Genomic DNA, 17,019 nt, shown 5'->3' with positions numbered 1-17,019 from the left:
CTGGCTTTGAAAAAATGTCCTTTTGTGGTTTTCTCTTTGAAGTTTATACTGATACCTCAACTTGCTACATAGGCCGGGCTGGCCTGCAATTTCCACCCTCCCGCCTCTGACTCCTCTGGGAGTACAGGCCTACATCCCCAGACCTAGCTCACCTTAGCTCTTCTTATGGACCTGATATAAAAGTCTTTTCTGTTTCTTTCCATGACTTCCCAGAAACCCTTTTCCTCTATGTTTGTGTCCTGCTTAACAATCACTTTTAGGGCCTGATTCAGAGCCAGACTTTTTGTACACAGGGAAACATAGAACAATTTATGGATTTGGGTGTCATCATTGTTGTGCAGGGGCCATTCTAATCTTTGTACGGTTTTAATTTTAGTACATGTGTTGCTAAATTGAGAGCTCAGCGCAAGAATTCTAATGATGACTAATTTTCTCTACAAGAATTTCAGGTCAAGAGTATCTAAGACTTTGCCCTTGGACTGTAAATGCTTTAGAATGCAATTGGAAGTTCAGAGCTTTGCTCCACATGATTTCGCTGTCTGAAGTCTTGTTAAAGTCTGAGGAGCTGGGTGCGGTGGCATGCTTCTGCAGTCCCAGCTGTTTGGGAGACTGAGGAGGGAGGACTGGTTGACCCAGGAGTTCAAAGCCACCCTGGGCAACGTAACAAAACCTTTCGTGTGTATGTCAGTTAGGAGTGAATCCGGGGCCTTTACACTGAGCTACATCCCCAGCCCTTTCTACATTTTAGTTTGAGCCAGGGTCTCGCTAAGTCATGGAATTACCTAGGTTGGGTGAGAATTTGCACTCTTCCTGCTTCAGCCTCACAGAGTGCTGGGGTTACAGGTGTGACCACCAAGCCATGCTTCAAGACTGTCTCTTAAAGAAAAAAAAAGAGATAGAGACCAAACTTCGAGAAAAATCATAAGAAATTATTTGAAGAGGACTAACTCACCCACTCTTGTAACCCCCATGGAAGTCGTAGGGACCCTGCAGACTTCTAAATTCATACTGTTGAAGTGGGAGGCTGAGGGGCTCATAGAAAAACCGACACTTCATGTGTTTCTGGCTAGACCTAAAACTGTATACAACTCTCAGGCTGAACCCGGTGTGTGGTGGCACTCGGAGAGACTGAAGCAGGAGGACTGCAAGTTCAAGCCTAGCTTGGGCAACTTAGGAAGACTCTATCTTAAAAAAAAAGTCAGGGGCAGGGGTATAGCTCAGTGTGAAAGCCCTGGGTTCAATCTTCAGTACTACAAACACACAAACAACAAAACAAAACAAAAACGGTCCCAGGCAGGGGCTAGAGGTGTGGTTCAATGGTGGAGCGCTTTCCTAGCATGCACAGGCCCTGGGTTCCATCCTCAGCACCACAGAAACCAACCAACCTTAAAAACAAACAAAACCACCTAAAAAATTCCAGGCCTAAAGAGTTTAGTTAAATGTATAGCAGCTCAATAGATTTATCAAAAATTTTGCATTTTGGGGTAAGGGGTTAGAGAGAGGATGGTGAGTGGGCACAGGGGTACAGCTCGACAGGAGGAATAACTTCTGCTGTTTATAGCACAGTAAGGTAAACCACGGTTGACAACAATTATACATGTATTTTTTCATAGAAAAATATAAATATATTCCCTGAATTGTAAGACAAAATAATTTCATCAGCCAGCTTTCACCAAATTCCAGTCCATTTTCTCTTTAAATAACTGGCATTCCCTCAAGGTCATAAACAAGGGGCAATCATTGAACTCTGACACATTTTCTAAGCTTCTGTCATCATCTCCATCATGGTATCTCACAGTCCTTCTATCCTGATTTCTTGTTTTTATTTTTGAGCATCGAAGAACTCTTTTAGATTTTGCATAGTCCAAATCTTCCCAGTCGTTATCACCCACACTTAACCTAGGACATTTGCTTTGTCTTCAATGCCTCATGGTTTTAGAAAGGTTAGCTGTAGAAGTTTTACCTTTTCTAACTACTCTTGCTCTCCCTTTTCCCTCTGGTGTTATTGGTACAGTCAGTGTATGACTCAGTTACAGATCCCAAATCTGACGGCTTGGGACTGGTGCTGGGTGCATGCTGTGACCACCTAGCTGTTCTAGACATCTGCACATCTTCTAATTCAAGACACAGTCTCTTCTTTTTTATCTCCATCTCCACTGGTGCCTGTGAATCAGCAAGCACTTTGGACTTGCTGAAAGGAGCCTTTCAATACGTCCTGAGTCTTCTGCCATTCCACCTGAGGAGCCCATAATTCAGCTCCTCTTCAAAGGTGTTCTCTGCAGTAGCTTTTTGCGCCGAAGCTGACTCAGAAGAAAGTTTTCTATCCATCTCACTTCCTGGAGCACGGTTTGGGACTCTTCTTCTTAAAACCCACTGGGAGAATTCTCCATTTTAGAAGGTACATCTGTGGAGCCGGTCCCAGCACCCACAAGGAAGCTCCCTTGCTGCCATCCCAGGCTCCTGGGGCCAAGAAGGTGAGCTGGTCCCAGCACCTGGAAGGAAGCTCCCTGCCTCCATCCCAGGCTCCTAGGGTAGTGAAGCTCAGCTGGTCCCAGCACCCGGAAGGAAGCTCCCCTGCTGCCATCCCAAGCTCCTAGGGCACAGAAGTTGAGCCTCATGGGGGCCAGAAGCACCCCCCCCACCCCACTGAAATGAGAAGACACGTAAACAAGCCTCAAAAACAGACTTCCAGATCACCTACAGAAACCCCAAAGGGAAATGAGATGGAACACTCTGATACTCAACCATCTGGACTCTCTGAACTGGCAACAAAAGAGGATCTGGGAAAAAGGAAATCAGAAATAATTACTCAGATAACAGCAAAAATTTTGCTCATGGTGCAAGACATGATTAATAAATCTAGAGAGGACACAGATAAAAAAAATAGAGGATCTGAGGAACATGATGGAATCCCAACATAGGAAACAAATGGAATCCATAAAACAGATACAAACAGATTTCCAAGAGATGAAAAACTCCATGGAAAGTCTGCACAGCAGAATGAACCAATGTGAGGATACAATTTCACATATAGAAGATAAGATTACAATTAATGAGAAGGAAAAGAAAAATTGCTTTAAAATTGTAAGGGAACACGAGAAATCAATCCAGCAGCTGCTACACAGTGCAAAGAAGAATAACATAAGACTGATTGGAGTCAATGAAGAAACAGGAGAGAGTGCAGATGACATAATAAAACTCTTCACAGAACTGATGGCAGAAAACTTCCCAAGGAGGGGGAAAGAACTTGACATACAGATAAGTGAGGCATATAGGACTCCAGCTAACCTTAATCAAAAAAAATCTACACATAGGCATATAATAGTTAGGATTCCAGAAATCCAACAGAAGAATAAAATTCTACAAGCAGTGAGAGAAAAGAAACAAATCACATACAAAGGAAAGCCCATCAGAATCACAGCAGACTTCTCAATGCAAACCCTCAAGGCAAGAAGAGCTTGGAGTGATGTATTTCAAGCCCTAAAGGACAACAGCCTCCAACCCAGATGGATGTACCCTGCGAAACTATCTTTCCAAATTGATGGAGAAATAAGATACTTTCATGATAAAGAGCACCTCAGGAACTTCATGAATACCAAACTGGCACTCTAAAAAATTTTAGACAATACCCTAGGAAAAGACAATGAGGATCACAACCCTAGGAAACCCAGCAGAATGAATCCACTGGGCGTCACAAATTAAACGCAAAGCGGGGGAATCCAACAAAAAGAAAAAGTCATGACAAGGCTTTTAAAACTTTTGACTTCATCTCCCTAATGAGTGTATAATTCAATCTTATTACTGTACTGATTAGTATTTTTCTGATTCTAGAATTGCACACCATTCCTTGTGCTATACTGGCTATTTATCATCTTCTTATGTCTACATTTTAATTGGGTTGTCTATTAATGAGCTCTAAGAATTCTTTATATATTCTGGTCATAGGTTATATGCATTGTAAATATGGTCTGTTTAAGGACTACTTTTCATTTTAATGATGTCATTTAAAGTTCTAAATTTTGATGGAATCTCATCAATTTTTTTTCTTTTATACATCATGTTTTTTGTATCCTAGGTAGTTCTTGCCTACCCTGAATTCATAAATATTTTCCCTTATAATTTCTTCTTAAAGTTTTACACTTTTAGGCTTTCTTATTTAGGTTCATAGATCCCTTCAAATTATTTTCATGTATGAAAAAAAGGGTTGAAGTTAATTTTTTATATATGGATACCAGGTGTTCTAGTGCCGTTTGCTGAAGACACTATCTCTTCCTCGGCTCTTGAATCGAGTTTATATTCTATAAAATGCTAATGTTAAATAATCTTTCAAAACTCAGTGGACCATATATGTGTGGTTCTATTTCTAGATTCTCTGTTTTATTCCAATGATCTATATGTCTTTCCTTACACCAACACTGCCTTGATTACTGTAGCTTTAGAAGAAGTCTTAAAATTGGGTGCTAAACATCTTCCAACATTGTTTTTGGCTTCTCTGGGTCCTTTGTACTCCTACATAACTTTAAAATTTCAATATCCGAAGTCAAGAGGTTCAGAATCTTGTCCAAGGTCGTGAGCTGGTAAAATGAGCTTAGAGTAGGAGACTCAGTGCCCTCTTGCACTGGTTTCCTCAGGGCCCTTTTTGGGTGCAGCCCTAGAGCTCCTTGCTAGTTGACTTTGCACCTGGGCTGATGAACTGGAGGTCCAGCATTGATAGTGAGGAAAGCCTGGCCTAACAGGTCCCATGCTGGGTCCCCTCTGCGAAAAGGTCTTTGAGTTTGCTGAGTGTTAAATGGGCCAGTGGTTGACTTAGGAAATGTGAGAGATGGCCCCTGGGCTCAGGTCTGATGGACATGTCTCCCTCTGCAGGGAGCAAGCTTTTCCTAGGACGATCCTACAGACTCACAGATATAGCCCCACAGGGACATGACTGTTGGCTACCCATAACCCACAACTGCAGCTGTCTTTGGCCTCCTAGCTCATTCTTGGGCTTTGATTTCCCCTGAACCTTGTGTCCACCCACGTATGAAGACAAATGGCCACATATTTGGGCTGTGCCTTGGGGTTTAATGGTGGTGCAAGGTCACTCAGGTCAGCACTCTGGTCACTTTGGTCACTTAGGCCAGCACTGCCCACCCTAGAGCCTGCTAGGCAGCAGTCTGAGTATACAGGGAGTTTCCTGGGAGCCCAGGGCAGTGGAGAGCCAACATCCTCAGGCTCTTTTTCTACCTGGAGTTGGAGTAACTGTCTCTGTCCTGCCCAGGCACTTGTGCTACCGATGGGACAGGCTCATGTACCTCCACAGAGAACAGTGAAGACACTTTTGAGAAGGTCAAATCAGCCAGAAAAGCCAGAGTTCCTCCTGCCTCCTCCAATGGTCTCCAGGGAGGATCCAAATGGCTAGGACCTTCTGTGACAACATATTCCTTGCCTGGTGGTGGTGACCTGGAGCTCTCAATGGAGGATCTTGCAGCAGGAGGAGTCCTTGGGAACCCACAGCCAGGGCACATCACAGAGTGAACTTCTGACACCTGCTGGTGACAAACCCACAGGCTTCAGGGTACCCTCCTTCCTCCTGCAGGCTCTTCTTCCCAGTAGAGGCTGTTCTGGTCCCTCTGGTCAATACTGTGCATGTGTCTCTCTCCTCACTCTTTGCAGCCACCTCGCTAGCCTGAGAAACTCCTTCCTCCCTTCCTCTAGTCGGCATCCTTCTTCCACCCCTTCAGGTGGCCAGCTGGTGGCTCCTTGATGCTTTTCCTAAGGACTGGCTACAGGATGTTCCTCAAGTGCTTCTGTGGCCTCCTGATGTGACTGTTTGATCTCTGGTTAGAGCCTTGTGCTCTCTGATCTCTGGTTAGAGCTGCACTCACAAAGCATCTATGGGTCATCTGATACCCTGGACTTCTAAAGCAGTGAGCTCAGAGTGTGTGTGTGTGTGTGTGTGTGTGTGTGTGTGTGAGTGAATGTGTGTAATGAGGGTCTGGGAGTGAGTGCTTTCTGCTCTGAGGAGCTCATTCTAGGCGGAGGCTCCAAATGGCACAAGGGACTAAGGTGGGAACCACATGCAGGTGGAGACTGAGGAGGGGGAGGTCAGGGTGGAGTCAGGAAGAGTGCGGTAGGTGCTTGGGCTCTGGGCTGGGTCGGGAGGTGAAGTGTCTCCAGCTGAGGCACGGTAGCGAAGGACGGACCTTCGAGGAAGGAACTTTTCACAAGGCACAGAGGGCAGAAGGCATGGGCATCCTGGGGCCAGAAAGCTGCAGTGGGCTGTTTGGGCTCTGCCTGTCCTCAAGGAGTCCCCCTGGTGTTGGAGGCCCTTGGTGTAATTCTGGTGGCCAGGCCTCAGACACCATTTGCCTCCCTGTCACCTGTCACACTGACCCTGGAAACTCAGCTGAGGCCAGGTGGAAAGTGGGGCTCGGACAGCCTGTGCTGCAGTGTCGTTCTCACAGCCCCCGTTGGGCACTTTCCCCCCGAGCCAGGTCCCTGAGTGATCCAGCACAGCCACTGGCCCGGACCAGAGCACACAGTGATGATGACAGCACCCGCTGATTTTCTCAACCTAGGTAACTTTATTGTCTCTCCCTCAAAGGATCAGAGCAGAATTCAGCACATGTCAAGTTCCAGGCTGACTGTAACTCAGGTGTCCGTGATGGGCGTTGTCATAAACCAGAACAGGCTCCAGGTGCAGGTACCCTTTATTTCCTACCATGGCTCCTGGACACATCCTTAGTGGAGAAGGTGCCTTCTGCAGGTGGCCACCTCAGTGTGACTCAGAGCCTTCCAGGACGGCCCCACAGCTGAGCTGGGTCCTTTCTGCTCTTGAGCCACCATCTGCCACCTGGAGGAGCAGAGACAGCTCCCACTCCAGGTCTTCAATCTTTTGGGCCAAGTGAACTCTCTGCACCTCCAGGGCCAGAGCCTGCTTACTCTCCAGGGCCCAGGGCCCAGTCTTCTTGCTGCTGGGCTGATCTGCCTCTGTGGGGTCAGCTCTGTCGTCCCACCACACACCAGGGAGGATGCTGGGAGCCACCTGGACAGGATAGGTGTGGGGCAGGACAGGAAGTGACCCAGAGAGTTCTTGGCTCCCTCTGCCCTGTGCCGTGACCTGTGGCACACTGATGCTATCTGGGTATCAGCACCCCCGCCCCAACTTGGAAGGTGCCTAAAGCTTCCTGCAGGGACCTGGTTACCTCACGGAGACACAGCATCTCCAATTATGTTGGCATGTGACAACAAGACAAGAGCCAATTATAGCATCACACAATCCTCATATGGAATATTTGGGAAAGTTATCGATAATCCTCACTGCCTCTGTCACTCCTCAGCTCAGCTCCCTCAACTCTAGGGATATTTATAGTGAACATTTCTTTTTCCTGTCCTTTGGTCCTCACAAGTCACCATCTTTTGACGGTCAGTACAGATGGGGTCCTGAGCCCAGGCCTTCTGCAGTGGAGCTGATTTTACAGTTGCCCAGTGAGGCCAAATGAGGGTGCTTTGGAAAAGAATTGACTTCTCAGTCCATCAAAGGCCCACAGGTTTGGTGCTGGCTTTAGCAGCTTCTCTGTGCAGTTGCATCCATCTTTAATCTTTTCCCTTGCAGCCTTCCCTGTATTTGTATCCCAGAAAGCCCAGCTGTGATACAGACAACAAGATGGAAGGAAGATACATCTTTTGGAAAGCCCTGGTTCCAGAAGCAGACACTGCTAGCCAGGCAACATCTACAACTGGTTTGCCTATTGCTCCCTTTTCTTGCCTTCTGAAATCTTTCTAGCTGTGAATTTACTTAGAGAGCTGTGTTCCAACCTGATTGTCTAGGCTTCTACATCCATAGCCCCAGCTCTTGGTCTTCTGATATGTCTTTCTACTCACCAAACTGAACAAGCAGCACCACCTGTGGCTGCTGGACGCTCTGGCCAGAACTGTTTCTTCTGGTCACCACCTTGCTCTGTGAAGGCACTTTGAACCCATGGGCCCACTTGTCACCTCAGGAACTGAGATGTTCCTCTGCTGGGCTTACCACAAAGGTGTTGCCCTCCCTGGCGGGTAACTGGTCTGGCTTCTCCGTTTTCTGGAGCTCCAAGGCTTGAGCAGTGAGCTGGAAGAACTGCTCGTTCGGCTTGTCTGAAGTGCCTTTCTCTAGGGACAAGGGACATAAGGTCTTTTTTTCTTTTCTTTCTCCTTCCCTCTTTTTTCTTTCCTGGTACTGGGTATTGGACTCAGGACCTTGTGCTTGCCAGGCAGGTGTGGTGCCCCTGAGCTAAATCCCTGGCCCTCCTTTCTTCTTATTTTTCTCCCTTTTCCCCCTCCTTACTTTCTCCCTCCCATTTTCCCTTTTCGTTTCTTCTTCCCCTTCCTTTCCTCCTTCCCTCCCTCCCTCCCTCTCTCTCTTTCCTTCCTTCCTTTCTTTTCTCCCTTTAAGGTAAACTCATTCTACTGAGTGGATATTCACTGTATATAATTTTCTAATTTGTCTTAGATCTTATTATGTAACTATAAATCTTGTATCTAAGGTTAAAGTTGGCAAATTAATAGTTATCAGAGTTTGTCATTTTTCAGTCTGTGCTTGATGTTATTGTTATTACTGATTGTACTATTTTAGCCAAGGTGACAGAGTTGTTGTGATCCATTGCTTTCCCTTGTGTGCCAGTACCTAGATTGTCTGGAGGTCATAAACAGTACTATAATCCAGTACCAAAGAACTAGATGCTACGCCAAACAAACAGCAACCCTTCATTCATAATAAATTGAAGAACCAGGATCCTGGGTCAGACTCAAAGGTCAAAAGCTATCTATGCGTAGAAAACATCTCTGAAAAGTAGTTATTTCCTAAAGAGATCTTGATACCAGTAATGAAGCTACCTGCTATAAGCAATTTACAAGCCTCAATGCAGAAAACAAACAAACAGAAAATGAGAAAGCACAGAAGCAAGATGAAATCCATAATCCCCAGGTTGCCCAAGGCAAATCAAGGGGTATTGAGGTGGAAGAAATAAAAAACCTTCCAGCTGAATTTTATGAAATGGTGGCAGTGGAAGTAACAAAACAGATCAATAAGTTGCTTGCCAAAAACAAAACAGAGATAAAGAGATGACAACCATAATGAAGGAAATGATTAGTGAATCTAGAGTAGATATGGATGAAAAAATAGAGGAACGATGTGGAAACCATGAATGCCTAACATAGAAAAGAACTAGATACCATAAAACAGACTCAAATAGAAATCCAGGAGATTAAAAGTTCTACTAAAAATATATGCAGCAGAGTCAACCAATGTGAAGATAGAATATCCAATTCAGAAGACACGGCTATGGTTGGTGATCATCAAATAAAAGACCCCTTAAAAATAGTGAGGGACTACAAAAAATCAATCCAACAGTTGCTAGATAATGCAAAGAAGAATAATATAAGATTAATTGGAATTAATGAAGAACGAGAAGATAACACAAAAGGCATAGAAAACCTGGTCACAAAAGTAATAGCAGAAAACTTTCCAAACATGGAAAAAAACCTCAAGACTTGGATAAATGAGTCATATAGAAATCCAAATAGTTATGTTTAGAAAAAAACTACACTAAAGCATATAATAGTCAAGATTGCAGAAATTCAATACAAGGACAGAACATTAAAAGCTGTTAGATAAAAGAAAGAAATATCTATAAAGAAAAACCCATTAGAAACAGACAGCTCATCATGGAGGCACATGCCTGTGATACCAGCACTCAGGAAGCTGAGGCTCGAGGATGACTGTGAGCTACACAGAGAGACTTGTCTCAAAAAACAAACAAACAAACAAACAAACAAACATTACAGCAGACTTCTCAGCACAACTCTTAAGTCAAGGAGAGCTTGGAGTGAAGTATTTTAAGCACTAAAAGAAAACAACTTCTAACATAGACCTATGTACCCCTCAAAATCACTTCCTAAATAGATGGAGAGGTGAGCAGCAGAGAGAGGGCCATTCTGAGATTTGGTGGCCATGCACTGAAATAAAGCAACATGCAGAAGAGAAGAAGGAGGGAAGTAGGTCCTCGGGACCTAGGATCTGAAGTGAGAATTAAAGTCCATGGTGAGAGCAAAGAGAGAGTCTTCAACAAAGAAGAAGGAGATAACAGGCAGTGCCTCCTGCCTGAGCCTAGACCAGCCGTGTGAGAAGGGCAGCTCAAACCTACAGATGAACTGTGATTACTGGTGACCCCAGGGATGTCCAATGAGAAATGCACCAATGGAGCAGAGTGGTGGATGCAGTGAAATGAAGTGGTTGGTGAGTTGTTGGGATTTGAGCATCCTTCAGGAGAGAGTGAATGGCTGATAGCCATCTTGGAGAGGGGCCAACTGAGCTCAGAACTCAGAACAGCTGTGGGCTGGCTCCATCTAGTGGTTTCCTGTGTCAGTGTCAGATTTCAAATTGCCAGGAGGTCAGGGAGCCAAGTTTGAGCCAGGGGAGGAGGGTGCACAGACTGTTGCAGGCTCTACAGGTCCAGTTCCAACCCCACTGCCAGAAACCAGCCTGAACTTCAGTGGAACTAAAGGTCCAGGCTTGGTAGGACTATCCACTACCTCGCCATAAAGCCGCAGCTGGCTTGCTGAGATTGATCGACTCAGATTTGTGTGCTGCCCCAGTTGTCCACCAGTGACAGCAGAGACACACCTGCAAGTGGACATTTTTATTTTCTTCTTTCTTTGTTTTTATTTTCTTTTTTCTTGTTTGTTCTTATTTTTATATGAACATGGTTTCCAGTCTTTTTGCTGTTATTTTGTTCTGTCCTTGTTTTTATTTCTTCTTTCTCTCTTTCCTTCCTGTCTTCTTCACCAGTTTCCCAAAGTTTGTGTGATTTTCCTTTGTCCTCCAGCCTTGCTTCTAATCTCATCCTCTTCTTCCATTTCTCTATCCCCTCCCCCAACTCCTTTAAAATTTTCTTCCCTCAGGGTAAAATCACCACTTGAGGGATTATTTACAGCATACATTTTTCTGATTTGTTTTAGATTTTATTATATAACCACAAATCTAGTTCATAGTTAATGGTGGCAAATTAATAATTACCACAGTTTGTCATTTTCTAGGCTGAATTTGATGCTATTGCTATTGATGATTGTACTACTTTAGCCAAGGTGACATAATTGTTTTAATCAGTTGCTCTTCCTGGTATACCAAGACTGAGATTGCTTAAGGGTCATAAAAACACTATAGGCCAGTGCCAAAGAACCAGGGGCTAGGCCAGGTAGACAGCAACTTCTCATCCCCAATAAATTGAAGAGCTAGGATCTTGCAACAGACTCAAAATCCAAAATCCAGCTAAACCCAGAAGACACCTCTGAGAAACAGTCATTTCCTAAGGGTTCTAAATACGAGCAATAAAGCTACTTATCATAAGCAACCTACATGCATCAACCCAGGAATTAAACTAAACGCACACACACACACACACACACACACACACACACACACACATGAAAATGAGAAGACACTTAAACAGGTTGCAACCACAAACTTCCAGCTCACCAAAAGTAAACCTAGGGAGTAATGAGGTGGGACAATCCAAGAGCCACCCACTTTAACTCTCTGAAGTGGTAACAGCAGAAGTGGCAAAGCAGATGAACAAGGCTTTAGAAAAAATCAAATCAGAAATAATTTCTCATACCTCAAAGAACTAGGACTGGAAGTCCCATTTGACCCAGCTATTCCCCGGCTGGGTATCTTCCCCAAAGAATTAAAAGAATCATACCACAGTGATATATGTGCACCCATGTTCATAGCAGCACAGTTTGTAATAGCTAAAACTTGGAAACAGCCCAAATGCCCATCAACTGGAGACTGGATCAAGAAAATGTGGTTTTTAAAAATAAAATGGAATACTACTCAGTCATAAAAAATGAGAAATTAGAGACAATTATAGCTAAATGGATGCACATTGAGGTGATACTCTTAAGTGAAATAAATAGGACACACATGTGTAAATACTAAATAGTTTCTCTAGTGTGAGAAGCTGAAAGTGTAAATAAGGACTAAAATGTATAATAGAATGTGAAATAAGAAGAAAAGGGGCAAAGGGGAAGGGGAAGTGGAAGGGGTAGGGGAAAGGATAGAAGGGAATGGGATTAATATGAGAAAATGAAAAAATGGAAACAAAGTCTTTGTAAATAGGTAGGGATGGAGGGGTTGAAGGGAGGGCAGGGGAAGGGTGAAAAATAAGAACCAAGAGAGACTATGTAAAGGTGCAAATTTAATAAACAAATGTATATTTGATGCATTTATCTCATCTTATAACCCCAGTGATGACGCTTCCTTACATTGCACACAGATGTCAGGCAGAGTCTGTTTCTCACAGAGAAGTTCTCTGGAGCAGTTTCCTCAGACATGGGCCTTCATCATTGAAGATTCATGAAACTTGACATTTGATGGGCAACTAAGGCAAAGAGAAGCTCTCACAGAGGAAGAGAAGGGAGTAAAAGGGAAGCTGCATAGGAAGGAAGCATTTGAAACATCACAGCAGCTCACAGTTCCATTGTCATACTCCAGAAACAGCCCAACCTGACCTACAGACCTTTCAACATAATGAGTTAAGAATGGGGAGTTGGTGGAAAGTCTATGATTGTTCCTCTTCAATGAACATAGGAGAAGTTCTTCACTGAAATAAATACTGCTGTCCATATGACCTGTACTGGATTTTTACAAACACCCAGAATCCATTCGGAGGTGTGGGCCACATCCACCTCCTAGTAATGCTGGGCGGAGGTGAAGGCTTCAGTGCCCCACAGAGAAAAAGTGTCCATTGCCTGGGGCTCCGCAGGCACACCTGATAGTCATCTCCAAATATCACCCTCCTGTCAGAAAGGCACACATCATCACTGGCCCACCCCTGAATCACACCATTATTCACTCAGAATTTGTTCAGCATTTCCTGGAGCCAGTGATGTGCCAGGATGTGAGCTCTGGGTTCAGTGGCTGAGGCCTCTGCACTTGTACAGACTAGGTCCCTGTGTTCCTTAGCAACCCTCTTCACGGGGCTGCAGCTGTGAGGTGTGTCCTGGTGATTGCGAGCAGCCTCTGCACAGGAGCTTCTGGTCCACTTCACAGAAGAGCCTCTTTTCTGCCCTGTGTGCCACATGGATCTGCTCCCCAGAGCTAGTGGCATGGTTGGGCCTGGCCTGTCTGATGAGGGAAGCCATGTTTTTGAGGTTAGTATTCATTTTGAAGTCCAGAGTGTCTGACATGGCCCTGCACAGAGGACAGCTCTTTAGAGTCTTGCGCTCCTCCCAGGGGAGGAAGAGGCAGGAACAGCAAAAGCTATACCCACAATCTGTGGTGACAGGGTCGAGGAAACAGTTCTTGCAGATGGAGCACGTGAGCTCATTATGGAAGACATGCAAGATACCTGCATCCATGTTTCTGGCACCGCAAGACTGATGTTACTGGAGATACACTGAGAAATGAGGTAAGCTTACTCCAAACTGCTACTCAAAATGAGAACATTCACCTGATCAGTATTGCCAGGGAACTTCATGATTCTCTTTAATTAGCTTTCTAATTAAAGACTTCTTCACACCCCCCCCCCCGCCCCCAGTGGATAACTAACACAATGATGAGAACAAAACAAAGTAAAGCAAAGTTAAAAAATTATCAACTTGTATTAAAAAATCTCAGTAGTACAGCAGATACATAAAAGAGAAAGAAAATCAAATCCTAGCAATTCAGAAACTCACCAATCACAAAGTTTAGCAACAAGGAAGAAAGGAGCAAAGAATATGCAAAACAGCCAGAAAAAATTACCAAAATGACTGGAACATGTCTCTGCTTATCAATAATAACCTTGAATATAAACAGATTAAATTCTCCAAAATAAAAAGTTATAAGATCCAGTGATATGTTGCCTGTAATATAAATATGCACACACCCCACATGGAGCACTCAGTTATTTGAAGGACACCACACTGGATCTAAAAGGAAGACTAAAGCTGGGGGCCGTGGTTCACTTGGGAGGCTCAGACAAGAGCAGTGCAGTGAATTTGAAGCCAGTTTGGGCTACACAGTGAGTTCAACACCAGCTGAAGCTCCATAGCGAGACCCTGTCTCAAAAAGAGATGGACTCTAACACAATAATAGTGGGATACTTCGATGTCTCACTTTCATCAATGGACAGATCATCTGGACAAAAAAATGCAAAAAACCCATTGAAGCTAAACTATACTATAGAAAAATGGACTAACAGCCATCTATAGAACACTTCACCCAGGGGCAAACAGTGGTGTTCCCTATGGCTCCAGCAAGAAGTGGGGATTAATGGTGAGGAGTTAGTGTCTGACAGCAGGAGGGCCTGGAAGCTTCCAGGGAAACTCTGAGACTGGGAAAGCCATGGCTTCTCCTGCTCAGCCCACTTTCCCTGCAGAGAGAGCCTAGCTTGGCCCTTGCTCCCAACTCAAGGCAAATCTGGGATGTCTCTGGCCCAGCATTCTGAGCTCTTGCCCAGTCTAGGAAAGGCTTCTCAAGTTCCTCTCAGCACTTCCCTTCATCACTGTAAACTGTTTATGTCTTTTTCTCCCACCCATGGCACTTTGTCTTTATTAAAGGTCTATATGAAATAGTTGGGCTACCTTTGACCATCCTGTATAAGTTCTTATTCTCTCAGTTGAGCCAGAGACCAGAGTTCCCAGAGCTGGGCCTAATAGGGCCTGGCTACAACCCTAGGCTCGGCTTTTCTAGGCTTCATTCCACCAAGGGTATCTGTCTCTATAACTCAAGATCAGTCTCTTTTTCCTCTGAGAAACACCCATTTAGCAAAGCTAGAGCCATAGCCACATTTCCCACTGGGCAGGAAGAAGGTAGAACTCAGAACTGCCCTCACTGAGCAGGAGCTGGTGACTGGGTGGGTGTTTCCCTCCTGCCTGCTAGGCTCCCAGCCTAGGGTAGCACCCATCTGGACAGAAGAGGCCTGTGAGAAGGAGCCTCATGAGGTGCATTTATAGGGCTGGGGTTTCTTTTTCTGGGGGGAACCTGCAGGCTTAAGGAGGATGAGCTGGGAGGCTAGGACCAGGGATGGGGCTTCTGGGCCCTCTAGGATATGGCAGGGCCTACTCAGGGACAGGGGTAGCATCACCACCAGGAAAAAAGCAGGCAGCAAAACTCTGCTCTCTGCTTCCCCAAAAGCTGCTTCCTTTGCTGGGGGCTCTCAACTAACCTGGAGAGAGCCAGTGTGGCTCTGATGTCCACTCCTTCAAGAAATCTCCTGGGTCCCTTGTTGAGCAGATGCTAAGTAATACCTCTGTCTGAAGTTTAAGGCCTCTCTCTGTCTTAGTCTGAGGTTCTCCATGTGACAGCTTGGGGGCAAGTCTAGTATCTTTCTCTGCTCTGGATGGGGCATTCTCATTCACATGCCGGTGCACAGCAAGAGTGTGTGATGGGGAGGTACAGGTGTATGGGGGCTGGTGATGATCCTAGTACCTCTGCGCAGGCCTTCCTGGATCCCCATTCCTGTTGGTCCTCCTGCCACTTCAGTGGGAAGTGGCTCCCCTCTGAGGCAACTGCAGCTAGTAAGGCCCTTGCTTTCCCCGGGAACTTCTTAATGATAGGCAGACATGGCTCAGGCCTGGATGTCCTAGGAGGAGCTCTGCAGTGAATTCCTTATCATGGCCCTGCTGCCCCCGACATGCACCAAAGAGTGGGTGGGCAAAGGAGAATGTCCAGAGATGGGGGCAGTAATGCCTTCTGGAGGTGGAGGGGATGGGTGGAGACAACATTCTGTTTCCTTCCTTGCCCTTCATGCTAGAGAAGAGAAAATTAAAATGAAAGCAACTAAAAGGGAGGGTATAAGAACAGCAGATATCCATGAAATGGAAAAATAAAGCAAATTCATAAAATCAAAAGCTAGTTCTCTGAAAACAAGTAATATTGAGAACATCCCACTACTCTGATCAAGGAAAAGAAAGAGATCACTAAGTACCAGCATTAGCATAAGAAAGAGGTCAATGCAGATGACCCACTGAAAAGTTGGCAAGGGCACAGCATGAACATTACCATGACCATAAGTTTCACACCTGAGATGTAAAAGGCATATTTTTAAAGAGACATACATCACCAAAATATCACAGGAGAAAGAGTTTCTGTTACAGAAACTGAACTTGCAATTAAAGACCTTGTCACCAAGAAATCTCTAAATTCTGTGGCTTTATTGAGAGAACACACATCAGATTGCCACGAGCTCTGTCAGCAAACAGATGAGTAGGCAGTACTGTGTAGCTGATTTCACAAGTCTCCTATTTCTTTAATACCAAATTCGGACAAAAAATGAGAGAAGAAATCTACAGAACAATATTCCTCATAGATTCAAAAGTTTTGAACAAAATAGTGGCAAATAAAAAATATTAGCAAATAAAATTCCATATGTTATAAGGACAAAATATTGACTTCTGAGAAGATGGTGGAGGGGTAAGTGGCAACAAATAAACCTCTCCAAGATTCAGAATGAAGACACTGGAAAATAACAACTGGGGGAAGAAACGAAGGAGGGAGGTGGATCCCCAGGACTCAGGAAGAATTGGAAGGGGAATTTGGAGCCCAAAGAAAAAGTGAAGAGACAGATCTCAAGGGAGAAAAAGGAAAAGGCAACCTATACTTTTCCCCCAGCTCCTGGCTCCTGCCATGAGGGTAAGTGACTCCAGAAGCCTCCAAGGAGAAATGCATCAGTGGAATGGAGCAGTGAATGCTGTGCCCTACAACAGCTGGTGAGTGACTCCAGCCCAAGTGACTGCTGTGTCCCCTGGAGAGGGTGCTTGGCCAGATGTTATTTTAGAGGGGCCAACTGAACTTGAGACTCAGAGCAGCCATGGATTGGGTTCATTTCAGGGCTCCCAGTGTTGAAATCCCTTAGTGACTGGGTGAGGGACAACCTGGGAGACATCCAGGGTCAGGGAGCCATGGTCAGGTCACCAAGAGACACCCAGGGTGTTGCAGGCTGAATAACTCAGGCCCCAATCACATGACCCACAAGCCAGAATCAGCCTGAATTGATGTGGATTTGGAAGTGCCGG

General features: G+C 45.0%; 1 non-coding gene across 1 annotated transcript; it reads right to left on the bottom strand.

The window, feature by feature from the left end:
• Positions 1-293: 293 nt before the first annotated feature.
• Positions 294-402, bottom strand: LOC147821722 (U6 spliceosomal RNA). Its single transcript, XR_015446645.1, has one exon. It is a non-coding gene; the product is annotated as a U6 spliceosomal RNA (small nuclear RNA).
• Between the last annotated feature and the right edge of the window lie 16,617 nt (positions 403-17,019).

This window comes from Heterocephalus glaber, unplaced genomic scaffold (genome assembly GCF_053883595.1).
Source record: "Heterocephalus glaber isolate CG9 unplaced genomic scaffold, H.glaber_assembly_v1.0 deba00001719, whole genome shotgun sequence".
Lineage (NCBI taxonomy): Eukaryota > Metazoa > Chordata > Mammalia > Rodentia > Bathyergidae > Heterocephalus > Heterocephalus glaber.
Note: the sequence above shows the minus strand (reverse complement) of the source record. Positions and strands in the feature narration are given on the sequence as shown.